We start from the raw sequence: 21,512 nt of genomic DNA, 5'->3' as shown, positions 1-21,512 counted from the left end.
CATAAAAATCAAATTGTTTCACATATTGTATTGTAAGTGAAGACACCCACCATCACAAACTTTGATGCCCATATGCATTACTCACAGTTGATTGTGGTTGATCTTTAATCGAGGTCAATAATTAATGACTTGGCATTATTATATGCAGCAGAAAAAAATTAAAACAATTAGCTTGTGATTCAATAAGAGAGATCCTATAAAGTGGCCAAGAGCAGTGGGAAATCAGAAGATTGGGAAGGCTACAAAAACAAACAGAGGATAACAAAGAGAGAAATAAGGAAGGAGAGGATCAAATACGAAGGTAGGCTAGCCAGTAATATTAGAAATGATAGTAACAGTTTCTTTCAATATATAAGAAACGAATGACAGGCAAAAGTAGACATTGGGCCACTTTAAACTGATGTTGGAAGCCTAGTGATGGGAGATAAGGAAATAGCAGGAGAACTTAACAAGTACTTTGCGTCAGTCTTCACAGTGGAAGACATGAGTAATATCCCAACAATTAAAGGGAGTCAGGGGGCTGAGTTGAGTATGGTTACTATTACAAAAGAGAAAGTGCTAGAAAAGCTAAACGGTCTTAAAATTGATAAATCTCCTGACCTGGATGGGATACATCCTAGAGTTCTGAGGGAGGTGGCTGAGGAAATAGCGTAGACATTGGTTGAGATCTTTCAAAGGTCACTGGAGTCAGGGAAAGCCCCGGATGATTGGAAGATCGCTGTTGTAACCCCGTTGTTCAAGAAAGGATCAAGACAAAAGATGGAAAATTATAGGCCAACCAGCTTAACCTCGGTTGTTGGTAAAATTCTAGAATCCATCATTAAGACTGGTATGGATTGAGGATTGGCTGTCTGACAGAAGGCAGAGAGTCGGGATAAAAGGTTCTTTTTTGGAATGGCAGCCGGTGACAAGTGGTGTCCCGCAGGGTTCAGTTTGGGGCCGCAGCTGTTCACGTTATATATTAATGATCTGGATGAAGGGACTGGGGGCATTCTAGCGAAGGTTGCCGATGATACAAAGTTAGGTGGACAGGCAGGTAGTACTGAGGAAGTGGGGAGGCTGCAGAAGGATCTAGACAGTTTGGGAGAGTGGTCCAGGAAATGGCTGATGGAATTCAATGTGAGTAAATGTGAGGTCTTGCACTTTGGAAAAAAGAATACAAGCATGGACTCCTTTCTAAACGGTGAGAAAATTCGTAAAGCCAAAATACAAAGGGATCTGGGAGTGCTAGTCGAGGATTCTCTAAAGATAAACATGCAGGTTGAGTCCGTGATTAAGAAAGCGAATGCAATGTTGTCATTTATCTCAAGAGGGTTGGAATATAAAAACACCGTTGTGCTACTGAGACTTTATAAAGCTCTAGTTAGGCCCCATTTGGAGTACTGTGTCCAGTTTTAGTCCCCACACCTCAGGAAGGACATACTGGCACTGGAGCATGTCCAGCGGAGATTCACATGGATGATCCCTGGAATGGTAGGTCTAACATACGAGGAATGGCTGATGATTGTATTCATTGGACTTTAGAAGTTTAAGGGGAGATCTAATAGAAACTTATAAGATAACGTAGGGGAATGGGTCTGGGTGGGTTGCGATTCGGTGGGTCGGTGTGGACTTGTTGGGCTGAAGGGCCTGTTTCCACACTGTAAATAATCTAATCTAATCTAATCTAATCTAATCTAATCTAATCTAATCTAATAATACATGGCTTGGAAAGGGTGGACGCTAGGAAATCTTTAGGCAAGGAGACTAGGACCCATGGACACAGCCTTAGAACTGGAAGGGGTAAATTCAGAACAGAAATGCGGAGATATTTCTTCAGCCAGAGAGTGGTGGGCCTGTGGAATTCATTGCCGCAGAGTGCAGTGGAGGCTGGGGTGCTAAATGTCTTCAAGGCAGAGATTGATAAATTCTTGATGTCACAAGGAATTAAGGGCTACGGGGAGAATGCGGGTAAGTGGAGTTGAAATGCCCATCAGCCATGATTGAATGGCGGAGTGGACTCGATGGGCCGAATGGCCTTACTTCCACTCCTATGTCTTATGGTCTTATGATCAATACTTTAAAGTTATTTCCTTTTCTTTATAGTTTTTCAAATTTTTTTGGGTTGACATGAAGAACACAATTTTGTACTAACATTGTTTTTTTCTAGTTTTATATATTATCCAAATCTGAATGTTCCCTATTGATCTGTGCTACCAGAAATAAACAAACTGAGGGCAGAGCTAAGAAATTGTGGTGATACAAATCGTAAGTAATAATTTATTGCTTCTACTTCATATGCATGTGAGTGAACCAACTCCACTAACACTTTGAAGATATTGTGGCCTCGATCCAAAGATGCAATTACAAACTTTAATCCACAGATGATCGCCAGTCGTGCACTCTCATGCAATGTATAATATGTTTTTTGACAAATGCCTCATGAATACCTACATCCTTACATGTAGACCTGCTTTGTCTAAGGTAACACAACGTTTGCTGAGTTGATACTTTAATATCAACATTTGCATCAGCAATTGATATCAAGCGCCTTCTTATGAATTTATTTGATTCAATCTGTGAAAAGAGGTTTTTGCTCCAAAAGAGGATCATGGAATGTGCACAGGTAGAAATCTTTCTTCCTTTCTGTTAAATTTTACTCAGTTTATTTCAATATCATTTTTAGAGTAGTGTTTGGTATGCTACAAATTTTCCTCTTCACTTTCTCTACTTTGTTTCCCCCAAATTACTATTAGTAGAACATCAGCATAAATTTCTGAAGAGTGTTAGATGCATATATAACTTGTCACAATGGAAGAGTAATATTAACAAGCGTTCCTTGTGACAATAACTTTTTATAAGTCTTAGACTCTTGAAAGGGTGAACTTGAGTTTTTGCCTTAACATAAAACTGTCGATTTCTAATAATAAGCCCATTGTTCATCTCTGTGCATCTAATTGATTCCAATTACATTTGCAATGAAGAGACAAGTACAGTGGGCATCTAGTTTGATGTTAGTCATCCTACCATGTCGCAAAACGTTAAAAAAAAGTGCGCAGTTTGTTTTCGTTTTGGACCAGAGGACGATCAAAAACGCACCAGAAACACATGACTAGCCATCCAGCATGAAGACAAATTGGACAGATTAAAGTTCTTCTTCCTATGCTTGTATAGAACAAGAAACTTAGTCACATGCAACAACAAAAGCAAGGACCAGAAAATAGCGGTATAGAATCAAGTCATTCACCCCATCCTGTTGCTTAACCATTCGATCATGGTGATATGTTTTTCAACTATATTCTCCTGTCTGATTCTGGTTAATGAGTGGCAGAGCAAAACAAAACCAACAATAAAGTGCTCAATCAGTCAGCAGGATTGCATCACATTGCACCATTCTTTCCTTAGGATGGAAATTTGTCTCTGATGGTGCCAAAAGAATGGCCAAAGTATATTGACTGCCTGTTTCCATTTACAGCTACGATCCTATATGTATATATTAAAAAAAAATGTTGGAGAGTATTGGAGATTTAGAAAATAGCCTAAAGCACTCATAAGTACATATATATGAGCATAAGAACCAGGAGCAGGAGTAGGCCATCTGGCCCTTGAAGCCTGCTCCGCCATTTACAAAGACCATGACTGATATTTTCGTAGCCTCAGCTCCACTTACCCACCCTCTGACCATAGCCCTAATTTCTTTACTGTTCAAAAAAATTATCTTTCTTAGCTTTAGAAACATCTCCTGAGGAAGTCTCAGCCACTTCACGGGACATGGAGTTCCATAGATTCATAACCCCCTGGGTGAAGAAGTTTCTTCTCCATTCAGTCCTAAATCTGATCCCCTAATTTTGAGGCTATGGCCTCTTGATCTAATTTCACCCACCAATGGAAACATCTGCCCTACTTCTTTCTTATCTATTCACTTCTTAATTTTATACATTTCTATAAGATCCCCCTCATTCTTTTAAATTCCAATGAATATAAACCCTGTCTACTCAGTCTCTTCTCATAAGCCAAACTTTTCAACTCTGGAATCAACCAAGTGAACCTCCTATGCATCCCTTCTACTGCGGGGATATACTTTCGCAAGTAAGGAGACCAAAACTGCACACAGTACTCCAGGTATGACCTCACTAGCATCCTGTACAGTTTCAACATAACCTCTCTGTTTTTAAACTCAAACTCTTTAACAATGACAGACAAAAGTCAATTTGCCTTCTTAATTACCTGTTACACCCGTAGACCAACTTTCTCTGATTTATGTACAAGGACACCTGGGTCTTTCTGCATACCAGTGTGTTGCAATTTCTTACCATTCTTGTAATAATCGTTTTTAATATTAGTCCTAGCATTGGAGTCTGAGGGGTAACCTTATAGAGTTTTACAAAATTATGAGGGGCATGGATAGAATAGACAAAGTCTTTTCCCTGGAGTCAGGGAGTCCAGGGCATAGGTTTAGGATGAGAGGGGAAAGATATAAAAGAGACCTAAGGGGCAACCTTTTCACATAGAGGGTGGTACGTGTATGGAATGACCTGGCAGATGATGTGGTGGAGGCTGGTACATGCCAGATGATGTGGTGGAGGCTGGTACAATTGCAACATTTAAGAGGCATTTGGATGAGTATATGAATAGGAAGGGTTTGGAGGGATATGGGCCGGGTGCTGGCAGGTGGGACTAGATTGGGTTGTGATATCTGGTCGGCATGGACGGGTTGGACTGAAGAGACTGTTTCCATGCTGTACATCTCTATGACTCTATGACTCTATGAAATGAGCGACTTCACATTTATTAACATTGTACCCCATCAATCAGACTTTTGCCCACTCACTTAAACTATCTATGTCCCTTTGCAAAGTTTCACAGTCTTCTGTACACTTTGCTCTACCACTCATCTTAGTGTCATCTGCAAACTTTGACACACTACATATTGTGCCCAACTCCAAATCATGTTTTTAAACTGTGAATAATTGCAGTCACAACACTGATCCCTGAGGCACACCACTAGTGATTGCAAAATGGAATATCACTCAATTATTCCCATTCTTTGCTTCTTGTTGGTTAACTAATCCTCTGTCCAAGCTAATACATTATCCATAAAGCCTTGCAACTTTATCTTATGCTGCAGCCTTTTGTGCAGCACCTTGTTGTATGTCTTTTGGAAATCGAAATGCACCACATCTACTGGATCCCTGTTGTCCACTGCATTTGTCATGTTTTCATAGAATTTGAAAAGATTTGTTAAGCATGATCTGCCCTTGATGGACCCATGCTGCATCTGCCCAATGGGAGAACTTCTATCTAGATGCTTTGTTATAGAACATAGAACAGTACAGCACAGAACAAGCCCTTCAGCCCACAATGTTATGCTGACCATTGATCCTCATGTAAGGTAAACCTAATGTACGAACCCTCAAATTTCTGTAATCATATGCATGTCCAGCAGTCTCTTAAATATCCCCAATGACCTCGCTTCCACAACTGCTGCTGGCAATGCATTCCATGCTCTCTCAATTCTCTGTGTAATGAAGCCGCCTCTGACATTCCCTCTATACTTTCCACCAAACAGCTTAAAACTATGACCCCTCGTGTTAACAATTTCTGCCCTGGGAAAATGTCTCTAGCTATCAACTCTATCTATGCCTCTCATTATCTTGTACACCTCAATTAGGTCCCCTCTCTTCCTTCTATTTCTCCAGTGAAAAAAGTCCGAGCTCAGCCAACCTCGCTTCATAAGATAAGCCCTCCATTCCAGGCAGCATCCTAGTAAACCTCCTCTGAGCCCTCTCCAAAGCATCCACATCTTTCCTATAATAGGACAACCAGAACTGGACGCAGAATTCCAAGTGTGGTCTAACCAAAGATTTATAGAGCTGCTACAAGATCTCATGATTCTTAAACTCAATCCCCTTGTTAATGAAAGCCAAAACACCAAATACTTTCTTAACAACCCTGTCCACTTGGGTGACAATTTTAAGGGATCTATGTATCTGAACACCAAGATCCCACTGTTCCTCCACTCTGCCAAGAATCCTGTCTTTAATCCTGTACTCGACTTTCAAGTTCAACCTTCCAAAATGCATGACTTCGCATTTATCCAGGTTGAACTCCATCTGCCACCTCGCATCCTGTCAATGTCACGCTGCAGCCTACAACTCTATACTGTCAATGACACCTCCTACCTTTATATCATCGGCAAATTTGCTAACCCATCCTTCAAATGCCTCCTCCAATTCATTAATAAAAATTACAAAGAGGTAAGGCCCAAGAACAGAGCCCTGTGGAACACCACTCACCACTGACTTCCAGGCAGAATACTTTCGTTCCACTACCACTCACTGTCTTATGTCGACCAGCCAATTCTGTATCCAGACAGCTAAATTTCCCTGTATCCCATTCCTCCTGACCTTCTGAATGAGCCTACCTTATCAAATGCTATCTCTTCCTTATTGTTAGACTCAAGTATTTCCCCACTGCAGGAGTTAACTGATCTATAATTCCCCAACTTTTGGCTACCTCCCTTTTTAAACAGTGGCATCACATTTAGTGCTTTCAAATCTGTTGGGACTACCCAATAGTCTAGCGAATTTTGGAAAATTACCACAGTGCATTTGCGATTTCTGCTGTTAACTCTTTGAGCACACTGGGATGCATTCTATTGGGGCAGAAGACTTGTCTATACTTCGCTCAAATAGGTTGCCAAACACTACCTCTTTGAATGTAGATTTGCTCGCCAAGCTGGAAGGTTTGTTTTCAGACGTTTTGTTACCCTACTAGGTAACATCTTCAGTGAGTCTACAGATGAAACACTGGTGGTATAGCCCACTTTCTATTTATGTGTTTGGGTTTTATTGGGTAATTTCCCAGGGTTGATGTATTTTTCTCAGGGGTGGTGAATGGGATCCAAGTCAATATGTTTGTTGATAGAGTTCCAGTTGGAATGCCATGCTTCTTGGATTTCTCATGTATGAGAAATTACAGGAAATGACAATACTACTGGAAATGACATCACAACAGGAAATGACAACACTGATCCAAGGAAACCCAACTGCAAAAATAGAAAGTGCTAGTGCTTCATCTGGAGGCTCACTGAAAATGATACTTAGTATGGTGACAAAACAAACCTTCCAGCTCAGTGATCAATCCTACATCCAGAACCTCAACCTGAGCTACAAATCTTCTTAAAACTCGTTAACTACCTCTGTTGTGATAATGTTAATTACTAAAATTATCATTATCATTAATTACTAAATCCCCCTTTGCATCCTCTAAAGGATTAATGTTTGCTTTAGCCACTCTTTTTTATTTTATGTACTTACAGAAACGTTTTCCATCTGTCTTTATATCATGAGCTAGTTTTTTCTCATAATATATCTCACTTTTCTTTATAGCTCTTTTTGTGGCTTTCTGTTGACCTTTAAAGCTTTCCCAAACTTCTAATTTCCCATTGATCTTGGCCACTTATATGCCTTCCCTTCCAATTATTTCCTTAGACACCCATGGCAGATAATTCCTTTTCCTATGGTCCCTCCTTTTTACTGGATGGAATTGGAAATATTGCTTGGAAAGTCTTCCACTGCTCGCCAACTGTCCCACCATGAAGTTTTTGCTTCCAGTTAACTTGAGGTAACTCTTCCCTCATTCTATTGTAGGCTCCCTTTTTAAGCATAGGACCCTGGTATTGGACTCTATTTGTATTCTAAATTCAACCATACTGTGATTGCTCCTTCCAAGAAGATCTTTAACTATGTCATCATTAATTATTCCTGTTTCATTACACAGGACCAGATCTAGGAAAGCTTGCCTGATGGGTTCCATTGCATAATGTTCAAGGAAACTATCGTGAATACATTCAATGAACTCCTCCTCGAGGCTATCCTGACAGACGTGGTTCGACTACTCGACATGTATATTAAAATCTCCCAAATTAATGCTATACCATTTTTATAGGCATTAGTCATTTGTTTGTGAATTGCCCGCCCCTATGTGATAATTAATATTTGGTGGCCAATAGACTACACCTGTCAAAGACTTTTCCTTCTTAGAATTCTCATTTACTCCCGAATGATTTCAACCGTATTCTCCATAGAACTGTATCATCTCTCAACAACGCCCTGATATCATCCCAAATATCAGAGCTGCACCGCTTCCCTTATCGCCCGGTCCGTCACATACGTTATTTAAAGATTGCTGAAAGGGTTAAATAGCAACGGTGCACTATTTTTATGTGCCATGCAATATATTGAAATTTGCACAGATTTTGCCTGATCCGCTGTGTATTTTTAGCAGTTTCTTTTCTCATTTGAGTTTTCATTCATTCACAGCATTTTGTCTTTGTATAGATAAGTGGACAGCTATTTTAGTATTCTAACTTGAATAGATGTAAATACTTGAAAAGACTCAGCTTTCTTCTTTATAGGTGGAGGATAATGGAAACAAACATATAACTGATCAGTTCAGTTACGTTTAGTTATTCTCAAGTGTTGTATAAGTTGTAAACAAATTGTAAAGAAACGTCACTAGTAAGCGTTTTCAAACTGATAAACAATGATCTTGTTTGAATCTCCAGGTTGCTCCCTCTTGCTAGTTACGGATGCAATTTTTGGTATACACTAATTATATTTCACATATTTTATTCGACTTATTCATTTTTTCTCAAGAACAATGAGTGAAAGAAAAGAAAGTTCATTCATCATTCCACTTAAGCTATAAATGTTACGATATGTTTAATTTCTGATATGATCCCCATATCTTGAATTGAAATTAGACTGAATTCCATTTCGATTGTACCCGTCACGCGGCCCGGAAATCCATTTTGCTGCCTGTTCAATATGTTTGGAGTGCCGCCAAGACCGCAAAATAGCAAAGGCGACAACACATCGCAGAAGAAGCTCCTCCAAGAATAACCTGACGATGACCAGGTCACCTGATCTCCTGTTGTGTTCATTGCCTAGGCCAAGGGAATAAGTCAATTCAGCTCTAATGAAGGGTCATCGAGATTGGAAACGTTAGCTCGCTCTCTATCTTCGTGGATGCTGTCGGACCTGCTCTGATCTCCAACATTTGCTGGTTTCAGAATAAATCCACACCTGGAAATTGTGTCAAAGGTGCTATAATGTTGATCTTGAATGGCAGCCGGGATGTAAGTTTAACATTTTCTATAAAGTGAATTTACAAACTAAAAATGCAACTTTTCTTTCTGCGCTGAAAGCGACATCAGCCTAGGCTTGTAAGTTTGACACTTTGGGTTGAAGTTAACCCAAAGAAAATTCTGACACAGATGGAATAATATTCCTAACGGAGGTCGTTTGAACCTTTGAATTGTTTAGACAGCTGAGCTTCACTCAGCTAAAATTTGTTGCGACAGGAGGCGAGAGTTATCTAGGATTGCACAAATAATGTTTGTTCTGAGTTTTTTTTCATTTAAAGTCGAATCAGGAAAAAAAGATGAGCATTTATTCTAAAATTTGGTGCATGCAGATAGCTTTGTACGAATCCCTGTAATGCAGGTATGGAGATTAAAAATAGTCAATTTTCAAACAAAACTTCTGGGTTTGCATCCAACCGAAGCGGTTTTTGGAAATATATCGACAATCTTCACAGGTCTTAATTGATGCAGCTCAATGCAATTAGCGCCCCACTCGCATTATTGTTGGTTCGGATGACAAATTAAAATCGAAGTCCCCGCTGCTGCATCGGTTCACTTTAATTCAAGGCATTCTCACAATATGTTTCTGCTAAAAGGTTGACTGTTTCATTCAAGCAATCAAGTTCAAGTACAACAGCTTTGCATAATCATCAAAGAACAAAGAACAAAGAAAATTACAGCACAGGAAGAGGCCCTTCGGCCCTCCAAATCTGCGTCGACCCAGATCCTCGATCTCAAATGTCGCCTATTTTCTAAGGATCTGCTCCATGTCCATTCATGAATCTGTCGATATACGTCTTAAATGATGCTATCGTGCCCGCCACTCCCACCTCCACTTGCAATACGTTTCAGGTACCCACCAACCTCTGCATAAAGAACTTTTTTGCGTATCTCGCTTAAACTTTTCCCCTCACCTTGAACTCGTAACCTCTAGTAACTGAGCCTCCACTCTGGGGAAAAAAAGCTTATTGCTGTCCACCTCGTCTATACCTCTCACGTTTTCGTAGATGTCCATCAGGTACCCCCGCAACCTTCATCTTTTTAATGAAACTAATCCTAATCTACTCAACCTCTCTTCATAGCTAGCACCCTCCCTACCAGACAGCATCCTGGTTAACCTTCCGGCACCTTCTCCAAAGCATCCACATCCTTTTGATAATGTGTCGACCAGAATTGCACGCAAGATTTGAAATGTGGCCGAACCAAAGTCCGATACAACCGTAACATGACCTGCAAATCATTGTACTCAATATCCCATCCGATGAGGGAAAGCATGCTGTATGCCTTCTTAACCACTCGATCGACCTGCATTGCCACCTTCAGGGCACAATGGACATGAACACCAAGATCTCTCCCTACATTTACCGTATAGTTCGCTCTTGAATTGGAACTTCCAAAATGCATCACCTCGCATTTGCCTGGATTGCACTCCATCCGCCGTTTCTCTGCCCAACTCTCCAATCTAGCTATATTCCGCTGCATTATCTGACAGTCCCCTTCACTCTCTGCTACTCCACCTATCTTAGTTTCATCTGCTAACTTGCTAATCATGCCATCTATACTTTCCTCCAGATCATGTATGTATATCAGAAACAACAGTGGTCCCAATAGGACCCCTTGGAACACCACTGGTCACTGTCCTCCACTTTGAGATACTCCCTTCCACTACTACTCTCTGTCTCCTGTTGCTAGGCAATTTTATATCCATCTAGCGATTATACCCTGGAACCCATGCACTTCACTTTCTCCATCAGCATGAAACGGGGAACCTTATCGAAAGTCTTACTGAAGTCCACGTATATGGCATCTACAGTTGTTCCCTCACCAATCAAGTTTGTCACTTCCTCAAAGAATTGTGTTAAGTTGGTAAGACATGACCTTCCCTGCAAAAAAAACTCATGGTGTCTGTCACTGATAAGCCAATTTTATTCTAAATGTTAATAGATTGTATCCCTTCGTATCTTCTCCAGCAGCTCCCCTCCCACTGACGTCAGGCTCACCGATCTATAATCAATATAGGCTAGTTAAAATATGCGCTATTCTGCAATGAAACAAAAAGCAACTAGTTCCTTGACAGTTTTTCAAATGCATCATTTCGTGTACTTTACGCAATTCATGCGATACCATATCACGAAATTGTTTTTTTTACCCCTTTGTAACTGGTCATCCATTTCCCAACGGGCGATGAGTTAAGGAAGATCAGAAGGCATTTTGTAACAAAAAATATGAACTTTTCTTTAGAAAGAAAATTGCTCAAAAATCCCGAAATGTTGTTACAGAGGGCAACCGAGTTGCATGCAAATAGTTTAAATCGATTCCCCTTTCTCATCACAGTCAGAATAAGTTTTCTGTTCAAAATTATATCTCTTCTAAATAGTTTGGCAATATCCAAATCCTTTGATATTACATTTCGGAAGTCAACCATGCGCAAGACGGCTTCAACCATGCGCAACCAGATTGTCTTATTCCAGGAGAAAACGCAACAGGTTTGGCAGTATCCTTGAATGGTGAAGCAGAGTTAACATTTCGATTCTAGTGTGACTCTTCTTCAGAAATTTTTGAACCAAACTGTTGAGTTTCTCCTGGATATATATTTTTATTTCAGATTTTCGGCATCCACAAATTTTTGCTTTTATTTAATAGTGGCCGATTCGGACGACCTTAAAGGACACAACAGTGATTAACCCAACTATCTCGGCCGTACCTTAATGATACGTTTTTGGTTCCATCATATATTTCCTCTAGACGTTGTTCTTTGATGATATTATCGGAAAACACATTCCGATGGTGAGAGGCAACGCTACATCATCATTGTCTCTCTTGGCACCTCCAGTTTTGTTTCATTATTCGATAGCTCGTTCAGATTCAGTAGTTGCTGAGCCCAATATTTTCTCAAGATAAATATCGGAAAAGTCAACGCCAGTGTATTCGGTCTTCACCCAAAACTGTGCCTCCAGTTAGCAAGTCAACCCCATTCTCTTGCAATGATCTAAAGTTAAATCATATGAGACTATCTCCATTTGTACATCACCTGAGGCCGTACCTGCCTCAGCTAATCTGATTTCGAAAATATCTTTAGTAATTCGAAAATTTATTATTCCCTTTAGTTTCACGTGATCTAATTTTCGCAAATTTCAATTTAACAAAATCTCAGCCGCCCTTCCTTACTCCTAGTAAATGTGAAAATACATCAATGACATGTTCATTGAGTTGTTTCTGTACAAATAACGCGAATGTTGCAAAATTAGATTAGATTACATTACAGTGTGGAAACAGGCCCTTCAGCCCAACAAGTCCACACCGACCCGCCGAAGCGAAACACAAAATCTCAGCCGCCCTTCCTTACTCCTAGTAAATGTGAAAATACATCATTGACATGTTCATTGAGTTGTTTCTGTACAAATAACGCGAATGTTGCAAAATTGATATCTATAGTTATAATTTTTCGAAAACATCACGTCTGTGCTTCTCAAAAATATTATCCTTGCCACATTCGTCTCTGAAATAAGCATGCTCACATTATTTGACTTATTCAATATTCTGGATTTTAGGTGCAACATAGTTTCCAGAAATACATGTAACTGCCAGTATCACAAAACCTGGAATTCTATCCTTAGAACTCACATAACCATCTCACAAACTGCTTTCAAAACATATTTACTCCTAACTCCTTGTGCAAAGCGTTGACGTTTTGTCCCAACATCGGATCAGCGTCAATGTTCCTTTTTGAATGGCTTGTGGAGCACTTTGTGACATTTGACGGACTAAATATATTTCTTTAGTACGCCTTTCTGTGTGGTCCCATTGAAGAATATTTCAGACAATTCGATATTGAACACGAAACGTTGGTGGTATCTTGGCAAGTCAACATGTACACAATGCTGTCATTCATTAACAGGCAGAACCTATACGTGGCAATTAAGTTAATAAGTCAGGAAAAGAAAATATTACAAATTGACCTAAATTTAACGCCCGATCGATCATAACCTGGAAAGACAATAGCAGTAGATGCTTAGGAATCTCATCACGTGTAATTTCCTTCCAAGTCACTCGCCACCCCGACTTGGAAGCATACCCCGTTTTTTCAATGTCCCTTGTGCAAAATTCTAAAGCTTGCACCCTTACAGTGCCTAAATAAAATGTACTGCAGCATTTCAAGAAGACATTTCACTGCAACCTTCTCAAGGGAAACGTTGGATTGGCAATAAATGCTGGCGACGCGCGCATGCCACGAATGAATATAAAAAGCACACTGTCGTCAAACATCTTGTAATCAACTACATCTATCGCTGTCAATAACATGGTTCAGTGCCTATGTTGTTTCCAACAATCGGTGCAGCCTGGCACAGGACCCTGGGAACTTACATACTTTTTAAAACAGTAAGGAGAAATGTACCATACATTTGCCATTAAGCATGTTATCTGTATACTTCTGCATGCTATCACTTGCATATTTAGTTGCATCGTTTTATTTAGTTTTCTACATACTGATTTTGAGTTCTTTTTTTCTTGAAATGGATGGTTTGAGTTTTAATTATAGCCCTCACTGCAAAGTTAATAAGAAATGTATCTTTCGGTAATGTTTGCCTTATGCAATTATTTTGAATTTTAAAGACAGAAAAGGAGATAGATCTCTGTTGGATCATAGGGTGTGTCCAAACAGTTCTTTTGGATTCGGCTACATATTATTAAGAGTCGACAATAGCAACTTGATTAAATGTGAATGTTTCTTAAGTTTTAATAATGTTAATAATAAGAGCAATAAATGGAAAATAAAGGAGAAAGGTAATAAGTCTGAAGCCCTTCTGCCCGTCTGGGATACCTCTATCGACGGCTGGTCTGGAGGCTTAGGTTTGTTCCTGACACCGTTCGCGATCCTCTCTCGGAAGTCCCTCTCTCGGAACGACACATATTCCCTCTTCTACAGTTTAACAAAACAGGCAGTAAGGTAACAGCTCCAAAAAACTAATTGTACCCTGGAGAAGAAATGTTCACATGACTCGTTCACGGTCTTGTGTTGAATCATCAATAAGTTTAGCCCATCCTAGCTATCTATTTTCTATGCAGCTGTCGAATATCATCATTAACTTGTAGCCCTTTGGCTCATCCAATACAGGATTTCAGACTGGTAAGTTATTTAAGTGATTCTTTGTTGCTGTGTGATGCTCTCCGGTAGTAAGTGATCAGAGGATTTCATCCTCTAGTGGGGAAAATCTTTTTAATATATGATTGTTGGGGTACGATGACACCGTAATACGAAAATAATCACAGTACCAGAGAATTAATATTTTACAGTTGCTCTATAAGTTACAACTGTCTAAGTCAAACTGTAGACGTGAAATTAAATTGCAGGGCTAGAGTTCACTTGATGGGACGTTCAGAAAAATGAAGAGGACGTCAAGACAATAAGAGTGCGCCATTTGGTGTGAGAACGTTGAAATTGAAGTGTGTGCAGAGAATTAGGAAAAAGATTGAGAAATGTTACAATTCCCATCCCTGAACACAGTTAAAATCCCTTTCTCTGCACACCATTCAGAATACGACAGATACAAAGATATCACGATGAATATTGTTCAGAACATTAGAGGCATTCTTACAAAATGTATCTGCGGTAATTTGAGGACTTACATGTTGAAACACAGAAGAAAATGGCAAAAGAAATATTTCGCTCTGTTCGTTAAGTGTTGAAATCAGTACAGCAGATTAAATCAATCTTAGTTTGGATTATTAACAGGTAAAATTAGTTTTGTACAGAGGTAAGAAATGACAAATGGCAGCACTCTCTGATGGAAAAAGCTATAGGTCACGACATAGAAAAACAAATACGATAGTGTTTCTCAAAAACTAAAAGGAGCTTGTGAGAAAGGTACTGCAATGAACATTGGAGATCTTGATCTTCAGTTAAATTACAGAAACAGAATTAGCAGAGGTTGCCTTCAGGCCGAAAGCAAAGTGTATTCTCAACAATCAGAAACAATCAGGGAATACACTATTTTTGACCTGCGATTGTGCAATGGGACACGATTAATTAGCGGCCGAAAAGTTCATTATGATAAATTTAACTATGTACTGATAGTTGTGCATGTTCTATTTGCAGGTCAGAAAGCTTGGGTCTGAGATTAGAGTCTGATATTAAATAAAGATATCAAATTGAAAGAAGAGAAGTATAATGTTAGAGATTAATCAAAACATTGGACTAATGTTAGGAACCAATAAATATTTACCTACAAATGTTTCAGAAATTAGAATAAGAGAAATGAGCTAGCAAGAGACAGTGAAGCTGCTACATACAGATGAAAAGAAAACAGGGTGTGCCACATGCACGTTGATTCCTAATGGAATGAGATTGCAGAATTAATAATAGAAAACTGGCAGAGACTTTTATCAAACACTTTATACTGGTCAGCATAGCAGAAGACACAACTGATGCCCGGGGAGAAAATAAAAATCAAAAGCAAGAGATCTTCATGATTGCTAGAAAATAAAATATGATGATTACTCATGGAACGAAAGGCTGACCGAGCAGATGGCCTATTATAAGCATTTTAAAATAAGTTGCTGCAGAGGTAGTGTACTGCTCGGTTGCATTCCTTCAAAATTCCCAAAATCGCGGAAAGCATAGCAGATCGGAAAACTTCATGTGTATATGAGTCGGGCACAGAAAGCAAGGAGGAACAGATCTGTAAACTGATCAGTTGTTACTGGAAGAATATTGAAATACAATATTAAGTAGTTAATAGAAAGGAATGTCAAAATAAAGGAAGTTCAAAGGCAACAACAGTTTTGCAAAAGCACTGGTTGAATTCAAGCAAGGCATGATAAATGATGCACCGCTCCAAATTGTAACTCCCGTAATCCACATTGCAAGCCCTACTTCAAGTTGCTTATTCGTGTAATCCCAACACCATCTGCCATTGTTAAACACGGCTGAAATTAAAATTCTGTTTCAGACAATCAGGCTATATTCGTAATGGGGAAAAATGCATAACAGATCCTGGGGTATAGAACATAGAACATTATAGCGCAGTACAGGCCCTTCGGCCCTTGATGTTGCGCTGCCCTGTCATACTAATCTGAAGCCCATCCCACCTACACTATTCCATGTACGTCCATATGCAGGACCAATGACGACTTAAATGCACTTAAACTTGGCGAATCTACTACCGTTGCAGGCAAAGCATTCCATACCCTTACTACTCTCTGAGTAAAGAAACTACCTCTGACATCTGTCTTATAGCTATCCCCCCTCACTTTAAAGTTGTGTCCCCTCGTGTTTGCCGTTCCCATACTTAGAAAAAGCTTTCCCTGTCCACCCTATCTAACCCTCTGATTATCTTGTATGTCTCTATTAAGTCACCTCTCAACCTTCTTCTCTCTAACGAGAACAGCCTCTTTCTTCGTAAGACATTCCTTCCATACCAGGCAACATCCTAGTAAATCTCCTCTGCACCCTTTCCAAAGCTTCCACATCCTTCTTATAATGCGGTGACCAGAACTGTACACAATACTCCAAGTGTGGCCGTACCAAAGCTTTGTACAGCTGCAGCATAACCTCCTGGTTCCAGAACTCAATCCCTCTATTAATAAAGGCCAAAACACTGTATGCCTTCTTAACAACCTATCAATCTGGGTGGCAACTTTCAGGGATCTGTGTACATGGACACCGAGATATCTCTGCTCACCCGCACTCCCAAGAATCTTGCCATTAGCCTAGAACTTTGCATTCTGATTACTCCGTCCAAAGTGTATCATTTCACACTTGTCCACATTAAACTCCATTTGCCACCTCTCAGCCCAGCTCTGCATCCTATCTATGTCTCTCTGCAACCTACTGCATCCTTCGTCAGTATCCACAACTCCACCGACCTTAGTGTTATCCGCAAATTTACTAACCCACCCTTCTAAGCCCTCATCCAGACTATTTATAAAAATGATGAACAGCAGTGGACCCAACACCGACCCTTGCGGTACGCCGCTAGTAACTGGACACCAAGATGGACATGTTCCATCAATTACAACCCTCTGTTTTCTTTCAGCAAGCCAATTACTGATCCAAACTGCTATGTCTCCCACAATCCCATTCCTCTGCATTTTGTATAATAGCCTACTGTGGGGAACCTTATCGAACGCCTTGCTGAAATCCATATACACCACATCAAACGGTTTACTCTCATCTACCTGTTTGGTCACTTTGTCCAAAAGGTCAATAAGATTCGTTAGGCACGACCTACCCTTCACAAAACCGTGCTGACTATCCCTGATCAGATTATTCTTTTCTAGATCGTTATAAATCCTATCTCATATAACATTTTCCAACACTTTACCAACAAGTGAGACTCACTGGTCTGTAATTACCAGGGTTATCTCTACTATCCTTTTTGAACAAGGGAACCACATTTGCTATCCTCAGTCCTCATGCACTATTCCTGTAGACAATGATGATTTGAAGATCAATGCCAAAGGCTCGGCAAGCTCTTCCCTTGCTTCCCAGAGGATCGTAGGATAGATCCCATCCGGCCCAGGGGACTTGTCTATTTTCACACTCTGCAGTATTTCTAATACCTCTTCCTTGTGAACCTCAATCTCTTCTAGTCTAGATGCAAGTATCTCTGTATCTTCCTCGCCAACATTTTCATTTTCAATAGTGAACACTGCCGAAAATAGTGCTTCCCCTATCTCCTCTGACTCCACACACAACTTCTCACTATTACCCTTGATTGGCCCTAATTTAACTCTTGTCATTCTTTTATTCCTGACATACCTATGGAAAGCCTTAGGGTTAACCCTGATCTTATCCGCCAACAACTCCTCATGTCTCCTCTTGGCTCTTCTGAGCTCTCTTTTTAGGTCTTTTCTGACTTCCTTGTAACCCTCAAGCGCCCTGAGTTTTCACATTTTGTCCTAACATAAGCCGCCTTCTTCTTCTTCTTGACCAGGGATTCCACTTCTTTAGTAAACCACGGCTCACGTGTTCTATATCTTTCTCCCTGCCTGACAGGTGAATACTTAACTAGGACACACAGGAGCTTTTCCTTGAATAAGCTCCACGTTTTTAATGTGCTCATCCCCTGCAATTTCCTTCCCCATTCTACGCTTCCTAAATCTTTCCTAATTGCATCATAATTTCCCTTCCCCCAGCTGTAACTCTTGCTCGGTGGAGTACACCTATCCCTTTCCATCACTAAAGTAAACCTGACAGAATTGTGACCGCTGTCTCCAAAGTTCTCACCTACTTCCAAATCTAACACCTGGCCAGGCTCATTACCCAATACTAAATCTAAAGTGGCTTCGCCCCTTGTAGGCCTGTCTACATACTGTGTCAGGAAGCCCTCCTGCACACACTGGGCAAAAACTGAACCATCTATAGTACTCGTACTGTAGTGATCCCATTCAATATTTGGATAGTTGAAGTTCCCCATGACAACTACGCTGCCTCTCTCACCCCTATCAAGAATCATCTTTGCTATCCTTTCCTCGACATCTCTGGGACTATTCGGAGCCTATAGACAACTCCCAGCATGGTGTCTTCTCCTTTCCTGTTTCTAACCTCAGCCCATACTACCTCAGTTAACGAGTCCCCAAACATCCTTTCTACAACTGTAATATTGTCCCTGATCAACAATGCCACGCCTCCCCCTCCTTTACCATCTTCTTTGTTCTTATTGAAACATCTGAATCCCGGAACCTACAATAGCCATTCCTGTCATTGCTCTATCCATGTCTCCGTAATGGCCATAACATCCAAGTCCTAGGTCCCAACCCACGCTGCCAGTTCACCCACTTTATTTCGGATGCTCCTCGCGTTGAAGTACGCCTTGGCAATGGCTTGCATTGACATAACATTATTTGCAATCGACTTTTACGAGGACATGTAAGGTTTATGTTTATCATTGTGCACTGCTTAACTTCGAGTTTTGTTTGGTAAACTTATTTCCGTTTCAGATTAATAGCTGAGGCCAGGAGTCTTGACTTGAAAATCCGGGTATTCTCGGACTGTGACGAGGTCTCTAAATTACAACTCAGTTAACTTTTGAGTGTGTGGTAAAACCATTGACACCGAATACTGAAATTTTATTACGATCAAACCTACAACACGTGGAGAGCGTAAGATCGTCCTTGAAGTTTGCCATTTTGGCATCTGATGTGTAAAAAATCAGAACATTGTCTCATTGCCTCTTTTCAGCAAAACACATGTTGTGTACTACAAATAATTTTTTTCTTAATTCCTTTCCACCACCTCCTTGATACAGTATTCTAATATTCTCTCATTAACAGATGTTAGGCTTACTGACCTACAGCTTCCTGCCTTCTGTAGACAGTAAAACAAATACAAAAAATTGGCAAATATAGAATTTCAAACAATGGAGTTGAATGCATATTCATATTAAGATAGTGTGTTTCCACAGATCATCGCAATTTTGTTTGAATTTTCACCTTTATAGGCCCCTCTGCATGCAATGTAACCAGCAACTAATTTTTGACAAATTTACTTCCAGAAAAGGAAAAATTAGAAGCAATCCTAAAAGATGTCGGTACGTCAGTGTGACAGATGTCCTTTTTCAATGGTTTACTTTTATGAAGTCACAGGCATTTGCGAAAACAATTTCTGGCATAGTATTGAATACACAAGACAGTAAATGAAATGCAACATGGCATAGTACCACTGAAAACAAAATTAGACAAGGTAAACACAGAAAGCATGTTCCCGGTGGCGGAGGAGTCCAGAGCCAGGAATCATAGCCCAAGGATAACGGGAAAACTATTTAGAATTGAGATGAGGAGAAATCTCTTCACCCAGAGAATTGCGAGTCTTGAAATTTGCTACTGCAGAGAACAGTGAAGGTCAAAACAATGTGTGATTTCAAGGAGTTAGAGCCCGGCGAAAGATATCAAAGAATACGGGGAAAGCAGGAACAGGTTGTTGAGTTGGATGATCCAAATGAATGGCAAAGCAAGCTCTAACAGCCCAATGTTTTACTCTTGTTCTTATTTACCAGCTCTTCGAAGGTGCACCATTACCTAGTCACAATCTCTTGTTTTCCTTTACACCTTTGCACATTATTTCTATCCAACTAAATATCCACTGCTTCCTCGAATATATCAGTCGAACCTGGATCCATCACACTTCCAAGCAGATCACCTCACATCTTAACTATTTGCTGTGTAAACTGAAAGCTTTCCCCCCATATCATCCTTGCTTTTTATGCATATAATTTTATATCTATATCCTCTCATTTTGGTTCCCTTTGATTAAAAAAGGCACAGACATCCTCAAAAACAGTGTAAACCTAGGAGGGGTTCTCCCCATTGTCGGGTAGTCCAGAACCAGAGATCACAAACTAAGGAAATGGTGTGGGCCATTTAGGATCTTTTTGTATTCGCATCTGCTGAGCACCTTTTATTAATATGAAATTAACACTTAGAGGGACCTTTCTTTGAGCCTGGCCTCAGTGAGGCCAGCAATTGCAGATTTCCACTTATCTGCACCCACAACACACCCATCTTACAGACAGCTTTATGAACTCAAACAGGAATCCTAATTTATACATTATTACTTTCATCTTATGATGAACCAACTTAATAATTTGCTCCTTTCTTTTCCCATTCCACATATCCCTCAAGTATTTTGTGCACTTTATTGCTCCCCTGTAATTTTAGGAGTCTCTTCCAGTTCCCTTAGGCACTCCCCCAACAAGAACAAAAGAAAATCCCCCCCCCGCAAGATTACTGTACTATTTAGAAACAGCCCCTCCGACCCTTAGATGCCTCATTTTGGCCAGAAGTGGTCCCAATGTTCCAATATTCTAAAGCACTTCATCCTCTATCATTAGTCCAGCCATGCATTAATTTGCTTTAAACCCGAATTTCTAAACAATAACCAGAATAATCAAGAAATAACTGCGTAATGGCTCAGTTTTCCAATTCCATACCTACCCAATTACTTTGATTGCAGACATACATACCTCTTTTTAAGTCGGCGGTAGTGATATAGAACATGACAGATTTCTGTTGACCATCCCCAAATACCTCTTTCAGTGTGCTTTGAAGCCATTCAGTGACTATCTTAGCCTTTGTACCAGTGAAGCAACATATCATCCTGGACTTACCATTGGCAACGCAGAAATGTTTGCACTTTTAGCAATTGAATCCCCTAACATTGCAACTCTTCTCATTTTCTTCGTGCTCCCTTGTTCAACTGAGGACAATGTATTGTCACGGACATGGATCAACTTTAACCCGTGCACCATCGTTTTCTGCAACATTCTGCTTTAAGCATTGGATGCAGAGTGAAATTGTAGGAAACTACACTATTCTTCTGTTTCCTGGAGATCGACACACTCTCACTGCTTACTGATAAGATTAAGGTTGCTCCATCTTCTGTAAA

This window comes from Chiloscyllium plagiosum, chromosome 37 (assembly GCF_004010195.1).
Source record: "Chiloscyllium plagiosum isolate BGI_BamShark_2017 chromosome 37, ASM401019v2, whole genome shotgun sequence".
Classification (NCBI taxonomy): domain Eukaryota; kingdom Metazoa; phylum Chordata; class Chondrichthyes; order Orectolobiformes; family Hemiscylliidae; genus Chiloscyllium; species Chiloscyllium plagiosum.
This window is presented reverse-complemented; position numbering follows the sequence as displayed.